We start from the raw sequence: 12343 nt of genomic DNA on the forward strand, positions 1-12343 counted from the left end.
AGATTTTTCGAGCACTGGGTGTACCCATCACTAGTTTCTGTCCTTCGGTTTCATTATTCTTCTGTAACCATCTGTAATTTATCATGAGTTGTCTTATGATGATGATTTTTTCCCACTAAATGTTTGTATTAATTTTTCAATTGTACCCAACTGAAATTAGCATCTTAGTCTTAGATCTTGTTTGATATTTCGAAGTGAATTTAGTGAGAAAATGGAAGGAAGCCAAGGAAATAGAGAAGAAAGGCGAAGAAGACACAATGAACTGGAATGGGGGACTGAAGTTAAACAAAGAATGGAAGAAGATGTTGGAAAGAGTGGAAAGGACAAGAGAGAAAGAGGAGAGGAAAAGGAGAAAAATGAAGGGAAAAGAGAGTGAGATTAAAAAGTCCAACCACATTCTATATGGAAGTAATTGTGTTTAGCCTTTTAGGTGAAAGTAAAGTTGGAAAGTGAAAGTCATCTGCTAGAAAGTTCCTAACAACTTTCTAAATAGTCTGGAGGGAGTAATGTTTGTGTATATATATTACCCTTCTCGTTGTATCTGGTTACTTTTGTACTTGATACAGAGTCTGAAGAAGACCTTGCTAGAAGGTTGAAACGTTACGTTAGTTTATGTTTTATAATAAAATAAATTACTGCCTTGGTCAGCATATTTGGATTCATGATTCTTTAGGACTTGTGTGGGAAGAACTTGCAGATGCATTGACAATTTAAGAAGAAAAATGGTAAGTTGTGTTAAATGTTTAACACATTGCTTTCTAAAGGTACATGGCTGCATATTTGCATGAACCTGAAGTGTATTGTTAACTTAGCCAGTCTGTATGTTGAAGTGGCCAGCCAGAGGTCTTAGGTTTGAATCCTTGGTAAGGCATTGTCTTTGTTCCATCATCCTTATTGGTGCAATTAAGCCAGTAAGATAACAAAGATGAAAGTAATTTTCAAGTTGTGATTTTTGTATGCAGCATAACTTTGATAGTAATAGTGTTAACCTTTATGTAATTGTTTTCAGATTAATTTTATCATAATTCTTGAAGTGAAAACTTACATGTAAATTGAAAATTTGCCTTTATTTTGCTTTTGTTGGAACTTCAGTAAACATGAAACAAATTGTAACAGATGTTAGGTCAGCTCTGTTTTTATACTTGGAAGCAAAACGTTAAATACACAAACTGTTCCCGTTTTTCACGTTTTTCAGGACTGTGATCTCCTCTGCAGAAGTGCATTGGAAAGCTGATTTCACGGAGAGGTGAAGGAGACCACACCCACTGGCAAAGCTATCTGCATCATTGTATGTCAGGATGGTCCCATTACTAAAATTGCAATTGGATGAAGGTAATCCTGGAAATTTTAATATAATATTTATTCTACAAACTTTCAAACTCTAGAAGTCCTGTTAAACCTTTTTTAACCCTAGCTTAACTATGCCATTCAAGAAACGTACTTATGGTGGAGAGGCTTACAGGCCCACACATTTTTTATCATAAAAATTCAAGAGATTATTTTGTTATTGAATCACTGCTTTCTTTGTTGATTATATTGTATATGTGCAGTTATTAATTATAAATATTATCATCAATAATAATTGCACCCATTATTGCATCCGTGTCACACACATATTTTATCATTCACAAAAAAACATATAATCATTACCAACCAATTGTGCACTCTCACTGGCATAAGTGTCTTGAACAAGATGACGATGGATAGGTCCAGCTAGTTCATTTTGCCTCCTATTTACATTACATATGTTTCTATGAACAAAAGTAATACAGAAATCATGGGAACCTGGTGGACCTGACAGCCTCCCCCCTTGCATCGGGTAAGCTAGGGTTAAGTTGCATTGATTATAAGCAACGAGACAGATCAGGTTATCGTCTCTACTGCTTTGGCTGATATAAATCTATAAGCCTTGTAATCAAAGGTCCTTGGGCTAAATTCTAGGTCCAGTATCTGTTAGCCTATCCGAGCACAAGATGGATTTAAAACAAACATGCATAAATTTTAGGCCTGTAATTGGTTGCACAATTAGCATTTGTCAATGTTTTCATTAATGAGTATAAAGGAATGCTCATGTATCCTGGTTTTGAATTTTTTTTTATCATTATTTTAAATGATCTCATCAAATTTTAAATGTGAATTGCAAATATCATCAGGTAATTCAAAATCATTATTTTTTTTTTTGCAAAGGTTCTTGATTTCTTCTGAAGTTGAATTACATTTCAAATGTGGTGAAAAAGAAAACTCGAAAACTCCGCAGAGAGTCTATATTGCCATTCTTATTATTTAATTTATTCCAGTGTTCTGCACTCCTGCACATTTAAATGTGTCTCCCTTTATGCTTTTTCAAAACCTTTCTCTTTTTAATCATATGTTTCTCTTCCATGGGAGCCAACAAGCCCATTCTTGGGTGTGGATTTGCAATGTCTAAATCATGTTCGTGCCAGCTTATTGCCATTTTTCTCGGTGTTTGCCGTACATAATCTCTTGAATATAAACAAATTCTATAGGGATGAAACCGATATCAAATTTTAACCAATACCGATAAAGTACTGATATAAAATTTACCTATACCGATAACCGATATTCTACTGATCTGATATAAAATCCTAGATGGTCCTTGAAGAACTTGAATGGTCCGTTGACCTCCTTAATAAATGTATGTAACCAAATGACTGAAATGCAATAGAAGCTGCATATTTAGACAGGTACCTTCAAAATAGTAGATCATGGAGTTAAAAATGTTTATATCCATAAAAATTGTAACAAAATTGCAGAATATTGCAAAATTTTATAAGATATTTATCGATGTATCGGATCATTATAATTGTCGATAATTTTACCTATATCAACCAAAACTGACTGGTCCCATCCCTAATTATAGCGTGCATAAAACACGAAATGTGAAATAACACATTTTTTAATGTTATATTTTGCTTCAAAAGCTAAAGAGAAAGGAAGAATAGGGGAAAGAGACCTGCGATTACTGCCATGCCTTGTTTGGCCACCAAATAGTTGAGTTCGAGGGATTCCGCATGGTGGGCAAAGCCCTAAGTGATGAAATGGATGCCTTGGAGAAGGATCGAACCCCCCATATGACCCGACGGAGTGAGACCTGGTTCCTGCACACCCGAATTGATGCTCTAATTAGAAAGATCCTTCACCTGTCCGAGTTAAAGACATTATGTCGGAAGTGGGGTCTTTTGTTGGAAAAAACCTGGAGGAGCAAGAGCTGGAGCTAGAGAGTTATTCGTTACCGAACGGGGTAAGTTACTCCTTCACCTTAATCTGTCATTCTCATTGCTCAGTCAGAAGTGTTTAAATCTAAAAGTGGGTTTTACATTTATTACTTAATGCTAAGTTAGGTATTCACACCTGGCCCTGTTAGGGCCGTCTCTACAATTGTGCTACAATTGGTGGGGATGAGCAACATCCCTTGGTTCGATTCCCACGTTTTACAGGGTGGAATGCTACGTGGTGTAAACCTGATGTAAAAAAAAAAAGGCAATTTGTAAATGTTCAGATTAAATTGAAAATGGCTAAGTTCTTTTGTCCAGAGTGTGCAGAGGAAGCATGACTTTGCATCAAACTTTATTATAACTGGCTTCTCACGGAGAGGGTACACGGTGAGGTATGTTCTTAATAGTCTGTGCTATGTTGAACCATCTTTTCATGTATCTTACACTTCTTTAAATAAGTAACCTAAGTGAAGGTGGTGATAATTCCAGTGTCCTACCATGATCCTCCCCGATGGCACAGTGGTAGCGTCGTCGCCTTGTAATCAAGGGGTCCCAGGTTCGATACCTGGTGGAGGCACATAGTGTAGGCACTGTAGGTCCAGTCCTGATTAGTCTTACTGTGCATAAAGTGGACTTAATACACCAAGCATGTCCTACCATGGGTTAAAAAAAAGTACGTCATAAAAGAAAGTCTCTGTTTCTTCGAAATATAAATTACTATTACTCTGACTTGCTAGAGCCATGGTGGTCTAGTCGGTAGGGATTCTGACTGCCATGTGGGAGACCTGGGTTCGATTCCCAGGTTGGGTAATGTAAGGTTGGAAATTTTTTTTCTACCTTGTCCCCCCATAAAGCAGCTCTGGGGTGCTCACCCAGCCTCAAATCAATGTGTACCTGGGGAGTATAGGCAGCCGGAGCATGGTGCTTATCACATAACCTCCAAAAATGGCAGAGATTGAGAATGTGTGGGGCCCTACAACCACATTGCCTAAATGTGCCTTAATGGCACGGTGCTATATGCACATGGAACTTGACCTATCTGCCTTGCTAGGAATACCAGTACATTACAAATAAAACAAAGCAAAAATATTTGACTTACGAAGCTTTCACCACACTCAATCATTTTATGCATTATTGTTAAATTCGTAAATAAGGTTGAAAGTTTGCTACTCCTTTTTTGCTTCTTTTGTTTGTAATGAATTAACTGATAACAAACACAAACACTGTTCACCATCAAGAAGAATTATTTGGGAATTTGAACAAATTATATTTTAAGCAGTAGCAAGTTTTTTTGAGTAGCAAAAAAAATCCATGCATACAAATAAGCGCACTTGTCTGTCAAGTGCAATAGCATAACAAAAGTGAATGCCAGATTGTGGCGATACACATCAGTTTCCCAAAAATGCACATGAAATGCATACAAGGTTGTATTTTTCAATGTTCATAAGTAGGATTAAGCATCAGCCACCTTTGGCCCAGCCGACTTCCATGGCGGAATGGTTACTACAAGTGTGCTAAAATGCCAAGGGTCCTGAGTTCAAATCCCAGTCTGGGCATGAGTGTTCTTTGAGGCCCTGGTGGATCTTATCTACAGAGATTTTGTAAAAGGGAAACAACAGGTGTCTGACTTGCAAGAATGAGGTAGACACTCCAGAACACTGACTGTATTTTTGTCCCGCGTGCAACGAGAAACTTGAGCTGTTCAGGCAGGCTTTACTGTACATGAACACCTTCCGATTGCTGTGTGGTCAGCACAAATACTAGCTGACCTAGTCTCGCAAGTGGGAGTTACAACGATACATAGAGGAACATAAAAGCCAAAATTTATATTACAATGTATCAATTTGCAAATGTCATAGATAAATGTGACTTGTTCTGAATACCAGAATGGTCTGGACATTCGAACGAAGGAAAAAAAAATATAACTAAATAATACATGGAACCGTATTTTCTATTCTTATTATTTTATTTTTTTGATTGGTGTATGTGATTGTATATTATATATAAAGAACAATAAAGAAAAAAAAAAGAAGCGGGGGAACCGATTAATTCTGAGTGAAAGATGTCCTGGTTTATTTAAAGGCACCAGGACATAAGCACATACCCTCGAATGTATGTGCCGGCCCCTTGGTGGAGTAGTTAGCACATCGTGCTATGATGCCAGGGGTCCCGGGTTCGAATTCTCGCCTGGGCATGGATCTTTGTGAGTGTCCTTTCATCAATTACATCATCTAATCACTCATCCCTAACTTCGCATATTAGCCAAAAGTGACAGAAAAGCAAGGTAAAATAAAACAAACCAATCAATTGAATGTATGTGGGTGGAGATGGGCCTGCTTCAGGGTTTCCTCCCTTAATGTAATGTTCTTTGTGAGTGTTCCTTCATCAATTTCATCATATATACAGCATCACTCATCCTCTTCGCAATTAGCCAAAAGTGAGAGTGAAATATACCAGATAAGTCAGTCAGTTAAACCCACATTTGGTCCTGTAACCTCAACAGACTTTTTCTGTTAGCTGCCAGTGAATGAGTTAGAATCAAAAGGGAAAAATGTTCCATGTTGTTAATAATGTACTCTGCTTGTTTTCCACATTAAACTAGTAAAGACACATATTGCACTCTTTTGTGGCAGCACTGCAGAATTTCTCATGGTGTTTTCATGAGGTAGTTTCTATTTTTTAATGGTATTTTTTGGTAATTTTTACCATTGTGGTATTTACACAATCTACATTGTGAGGAATGAATTTTGTATTTCATTTGTGCAACTTGTATGTGTACCCATGTGTTATTTTTAGTAAAATAAAGCAACTGTTTCTGCTAAGGTTTTATTCCAGGGACAGTGTTCAACTTGTGTTGTAGAGTTTGACATGATGTAGGAGTTTGTAATGTGGTTTTGTTTTTCACCCATGTACAGTGTATGTTATCTGATAAAATAAAGTCAATATTATGTGCAGGCATCATATTCTTGGAAATCTTGACACATTGAAGCTAGTGAAAAGTGGCATGGGAAGTTCTGAAACGTTGCTGCAAAAGAAATAAAGTGCTCGTTTGAGCTTCATTATCAATATAATTTTATTTGGATCAGAACTAAAAACACTATAAACTTTCACATTCTTAGAGATACTTTCCATGGTTGTCAACACTGCTCGTGATTATGTACAGTCAGGAGAGATTGTCATTGGTGTGAAATCATTGAAACACCCCTATTCCTATGGAGCCATGGTGTTCTAGTCTGTAGGGTGTCTGCCATGTGGAGAGACAGGTTCAATTTCTAGGGTGCGTGATCTAAGGTCAGAATTTTTTCCTTGTCCCCACATAAAGTGACTCTGGGACTCACCCAGCTTCAACTAAATGGATACCTGGGGGCAAGTGGTAAAGATGGCAATAGCATGGTGCTGATCACATCACCGGCAACAAGAAAAGTAACCCCCAAGGAGTAAGAAAACTCTTTCAGTCAAAAACTCATACGATGAAAATACTATGCTCAGGAACATGCATTTAAATTACGAGAAACTTCACGATTGTCTACCATCGCACTTTCTATCATTGTCGCCGAATACATAAAGAGAAGAGAAGAGAATGCTAGTGAGAAAATGGAAGGAAGCCAAGGAAATAGAGAAAAAAGGTGAAGAAGACACAATGAACTGCAATGGGAGGCTTAAGTTACACAAAGAATGGAAGAAGGTGTTAGAAAGAGTGGAAAGGACAAGAGAGAAAGAGGAGAGGAGAAAGGAGAAAAATGAAGGAAAAAGAGCGTGAGATAAAAAGTCCAACCACATTCTATATGAAAGTAATTATGTTTAGCCTTTTAGGTGAAAGTACAGTTGGCAAGTGAAAGCCACCTGCTAGAAAGTACCTAACAACTTTCTAATAGTCTGGAGAGAGTAATGTTTGTGTATATATAATGCCCTTTTTGTGTATCTTGTTACTTTTGTACTTGATACAGAGTCTGATGAAGACCTTGCTAGAAGGTTGAAACGTTACGTTTAGTTTATTTTTTTAATAAAACAAATTACTGCCTTGGTCAGCATACTTAGTTTTTCACAAAATCAAGTATGTGCCTTGTATTTGCAACACAAGCTTAAACCTAATTCACATTTCTTTCACTGTATTAACATGCATGAAAAAATGTGATTAGAATGTATGGCTGCGCATGTGTAAACACTTCCTTGAAATAATTGTGTCCATCAGAGACAAACCGAAAGTAAATGTGGAACAAGATGGGAGAATAGATTAGAAAAGAATAAAGAGGAAAACAAGGAAAGGGAAAAGAAGTAAGAGGAAAATCGGGAGTGTAAGAAAGAGAGGGGGATTCATACGTCTTACGTACACATACATGGTCTTACATTTATACTGCCCACCCTAATCTATCACTCTTGAGCTCCTGCCCACGCGGTCGAAAATTTCTGGCGACGCCCCTGAGGTTGAGCCCGTTTACTGCCTATCTGTATATGACATCAATGAAATCTTGTTCTTGTTCCCCTTAGTTGACACCTTCACACAAGCTTGAAGCATATCCTGACCCATCCTATTTTTAAATTGTTTCATTACCATATTCATGGTGCTGAATGACCTGACTTTTCCCATGCTTCTGATAGCTTTTCGGACTTGCACCCACATTTTTGCTGGTTCTTAACCCATCCGCTTACCTAGTCGTCAAATCGACGGCCTGACTGGACGTTCGCTTCCCATACCTAGTCATCGAATCGACGGGTTCCCGATTTTCATCATGTAGTTCCTTTTTCATTCAATAGATGGCAGAGGTTGTATGATCTTTCAAATCTATGACGTGTATGTTTGTGCTGCTAAGTTTTTCATACCATTGAAGCATGTTTTGTTCAGTAATTTCTCATGTAAACAAACCTTCATTTGTTACGTCTTGCAAACATGTTGCATAAGAATGTTGTACATGATTCTGCGATTGATAAGTTGCTTTTCGATAGTGATGAAAAGGAAAATGTGGATTTTGGAAGGGGAGATGAACACGGGGGTTCATTTTGTGTTAGTGAAATTGAAGAATGTAGTGAAAGTGAGGAAGAGGTGGCTGTGGCAGGAAAAATATAAAAGGTTGAGGAATGGAAATGGAATGCAACGATGTGTGAGATCAAATTTATTAGGTGAGTTTCTAATTATCTTTCAAGTAAACTGCATATGTGCATACTTATTACTATACTTCCACTTCAATATATAAAATTTTCACGTAAATTGCTTGGATAGTTTAAACAATATTTGACATCTTGTCTTGCTGTGCAACCTTCACGGGAGATAGCCAAATTTAAATGGTATTTCATGGCAAAAAAATTGGCATTTAAATGGTAAGCGGATGGGTTAATGTCATCTTCAACACTTTGTTCGAGATGGGTCAAAAACAGTGACGTGCACTGAGGAGTAGCTAGTCTAGCAGAGATAGATCAATCAATCTCACATCTCTAATTATTTTCAAATTACAATATTTATTATCTTGAAGCCTCAGTTCATATTCAACATTTCTTTCCACGTGCTTCTTGTCCCTCGATGTGATCAGCTGGCAAGGCTGAATACCCTAGCTGGCTCTTCTTCCGCCTTACCAGATCCAGATATAGACAATCGCCCGAAGCGAAAGGGAAGATTTCTGCCTGTACTTCCCTTGCCCCCTCGCCCCCGCTCCCTTGGTTGAAAGCGCGTGGTTTCAGGTCCTCCGGTCTATCTGCTATAGGACAGATAGGGGATTGATTTCCCTTCGATTCCTTTGTAAATCCTCTAAAGAACTCAGGAAAAAATTTTCTGCAGTACTTATGTTCTCTGTATTTACACAACCTTTTAAACGTTGTACAATATTATGTATAATATGGGATGTAGTTTTATTTGTATATGAATGGGAACGTACTTGTATTATGTGCAGACAAAAATGTTATGGTTTCTTTTCTTTTTTTCAAATATGGAATACATAATGATTAAATAACAAATATTTGCTCACGCTCTCTCTCGCTCTCGTTTTAGTAGTGTTTCATTTAAATATTCTAATAATTTGGCCTCCAATAAAAAAAAATGGGTAAGTTAAACAGTCATGAATACGGATGTATTAATTTGGGCAAGAAAACGTGCATTCTAATGGTTGTTGTTGGTTTGGTTTATTTTACTTCACCTTTCTGCCACATTTGGTTATCGCGAGAATGAGGATGAGTGATGATATGATGAAATTGATGAAGGGACCTCACAAAGAACAATTCAGGCCGGGATTCGAACCCGTGACGAGCGGGCATTCTTGTTCCTATGTGTTGTACTCTGCAGTGAATAATGAAATAATTTGGAATGTAAAGTGTATCCCAGAACTAAAAAAGCCAAATGAATATGGTTGAAGAAACTACAAAAAAGTGTGTTTTGTTACCTGTTCATCCCCTCTAATAACTAACTAACTAACTCTCTAGCCTTCTTAAACCCGAAGGTTCATGGCTGCAGCAACACAGGCCTTCCATGTTTCCCTATTTTGAGCAAGTTCTATATACTCTTTTCCATCCCTACCGATTTCCCTTAGGTCCATCTCAACGTTGTCCCTCCATCTTCGTCTTGGCCTTCGTCATCCCCTCTAATATATTTAATTTTTGCCACCTTCCATCACTATTTCTAGCTGTATAGATTTAATCGCGATAAGTAGCTAATGAGCTTATGGAAGTCACGAGGGACAATCATAAACAGAGAACTCTGGACTCCTGATTTCACAGTGCCCTGCAGATGCACTGGGAGGAAATTATTTGTATTTTCTTTCTTCCTTTCTTTATCGTTGCTTTTCCATCACTTTACCTAACTTCTGCCATGACGATGAACGTTGATTAAATTAAACGGATCAAAAGTGGTTACAAAGGAACACTCATGCACAGACCAGGGCTCGAGCCCGGATCCTTCAGTAACGAGATCGTGAGATGAAGAAATTAGGGAATTCAAGGAATGCACATTTTTTTGGAAAAACGTTAATCATATGCAAATATGGTGTTTCAAAAATCCAATTGAAATTTACGTACCACTGAGTAAATACGCAGTTTGCTTTACCGATACCCAAGTATCTGAATAGTTAGAGCTTTCCACTCATCCTTGTTGTCGGTCGACCTCCGTGGGGAGTGCAAGTGGCCCCGGATCGGTACTAGGTGTAAGCACATAGTGGTTTGGATCCCACTTTAAACTGTGGGTCCAGTCCCGATTAGCTTTTATGTACATAAAGTGGACTTAAACACCAAACAACCAACCGCGGGGTAGTGGTTAGAGTAAGGTGGGGCAAAACTGCGCAGTTTGAGTTCATAATTTTATATTCAAGCTATGAAACTACAGACACACATGAAAAAAGCAATACACATTGCACTATCCCTTGCTAACTCACAGTAAATTTCCGAAAGCTGAATGAACAATATTTCTGCATGAAACAATTACAAAACCGTGACCATGCAAATGTGTAGTCTTACCCGCACCGCAGGGTAAGACTGCGATCAAGTTCGGGTAAGAATGCGCACTTTCTACAGTCACATTTGTATAAAAAGAAACACAAATCACCTAAAAAAGTTCTTCTATCATATGGGATACATTTCTCGTGGCATAGTGAATCCTGTCCTTCACTTGGGTTAGGAATCGCTAACACAAATCACAAATAAAGGTTCCTGTTTCATACGAGATGCAATTTTCATGCCACCACTCGTCACATGTCGAACACTGGATCCAATCCTCTACTGGAGGATCGCTGTACTTCTCATTACAACCTGGGCAATTGTACTCTTTCTTCTGGCGTTTTCTGCTTGCTACATCTTCATCAACAACGATGTTACGTTTCTGTTTCCCCTGAACTTTCTTCTTACTCTTTTCAGCCAACGAGGCTTCCAAGTTGACTTTGAATGGAGATCCAGTTAACACCTGAGACTGCCTTCCCTTTCGTCGGCGGTGCTGAATATGCTCTGCACGTGGAAGTGGTGAATCTGGTTAACGGAAATGTGCCCCCGTATGATCCAGTATTGTTAACCCCACTTGTTGAAGACTGCTCACCTGGAGTTGGAGCTGATACATTCTCACAGTAGAGGGAAGAAACTCGTCCTCAGTGTAGATGTCTTGATTGAAAGGGCATAATCCAGTCACTTCAAAGCCCTTCATGGCATTCCTAACTGTAGCTGCCTTCCCATATGCCTTTGTAAAAATGGATGCCACTTGGAAAACTGTGATTGGGTGACCCGGATGGTTACTCATCCACTTCTCACACTCAGATGAATAAAATGACTTCAGTGGACCAACAAATGATCTATCTAATGGCTGGGCCTTGCAAGCCACACACTTGCACCTGCAAGCCACACACTTGTGGGATAAAACTGCGCAGTCGTGCCCCGTGCTGCATTCCTGAACAAATCACGTGATGCTGCCCAGCCATTGCACAAAGCAATGGAAACTAATATGCAGGTGGGCTCGGCATTAACACAGCTTGTTCTATCCATCAACATCGTAATATTGTATACATTCACAGTGACGTAGTACTCAAAACACATAGTACCAAAATAAATAGCAAACACCCTCAAAATCTTTTCACTTGCCTCTCTCAGCACAACGAATTTCAAACGTATCTTCACCACTGTCCACAGCTAACTACCATCTTGGACGAAATAACGGTGGGGCAGTGGTGCGAACTGTGTGTGATTTTCACCTCGAAAAACCGGTGCGCAGTCTTACCCCACCTTACTCTATCACTGCACGCTATGACACCAGGAGTTCCCGACCTCGGCATGGGTGTTTTTGGTGTTTGTCTCTTCATAAATTGTATTGTACCATCTTCGCGATTAACCAAATGTGACAGTGACGCTAAGTAGCATAAATCAAATCATTGATTGATTGTTTCATTTGGTTTGTTTTACTTCGCTTTTCCTACACTTTTGGCTAATCGTCAAGATGGTACGATAAAATTGATGAAGGGTCAAACACAAATAACACCCATGCCCAGGTCGGGGTTCGAACCCGGGATCTCTGGCTTAATAGTCAAATCAACATGTTTTGGATTTTCGAAAGTGGGTGGGATTAACGTGTGCTTCTTTTCATTAGTCCTTCCTAATTTTGCAATCCTTTCCTATATTTGACGTTCTATTTTTAGGAATACTGGGCCCTA

At 38.6% G+C, this 12343-nt stretch overlaps 1 long non-coding RNA gene across 1 annotated transcript; it reads left to right on the top strand.

Annotated features, from left to right (window-relative positions):
• The first annotated feature begins 541 nt into the window (after positions 1-541).
• On the top strand, positions 542-11751 carry LOC145985446 (uncharacterized). Its single transcript, XR_014441422.1, has 4 exons — positions 542-725; positions 1196-1332; positions 2943-3262; positions 11067-11751. It is a non-coding gene; the product is annotated as an uncharacterized LOC145985446 (long non-coding RNA).
• The last annotated feature ends 592 nt before the right edge of the window (positions 11752-12343 follow it).

This window comes from Lepisma saccharinum, chromosome 3 (genome assembly GCF_977018435.1).
Source record: "Lepisma saccharinum chromosome 3, izLepSacc3.1, whole genome shotgun sequence".
Lineage (NCBI taxonomy): Eukaryota > Metazoa > Arthropoda > Insecta > Zygentoma > Lepismatidae > Lepisma > Lepisma saccharinum.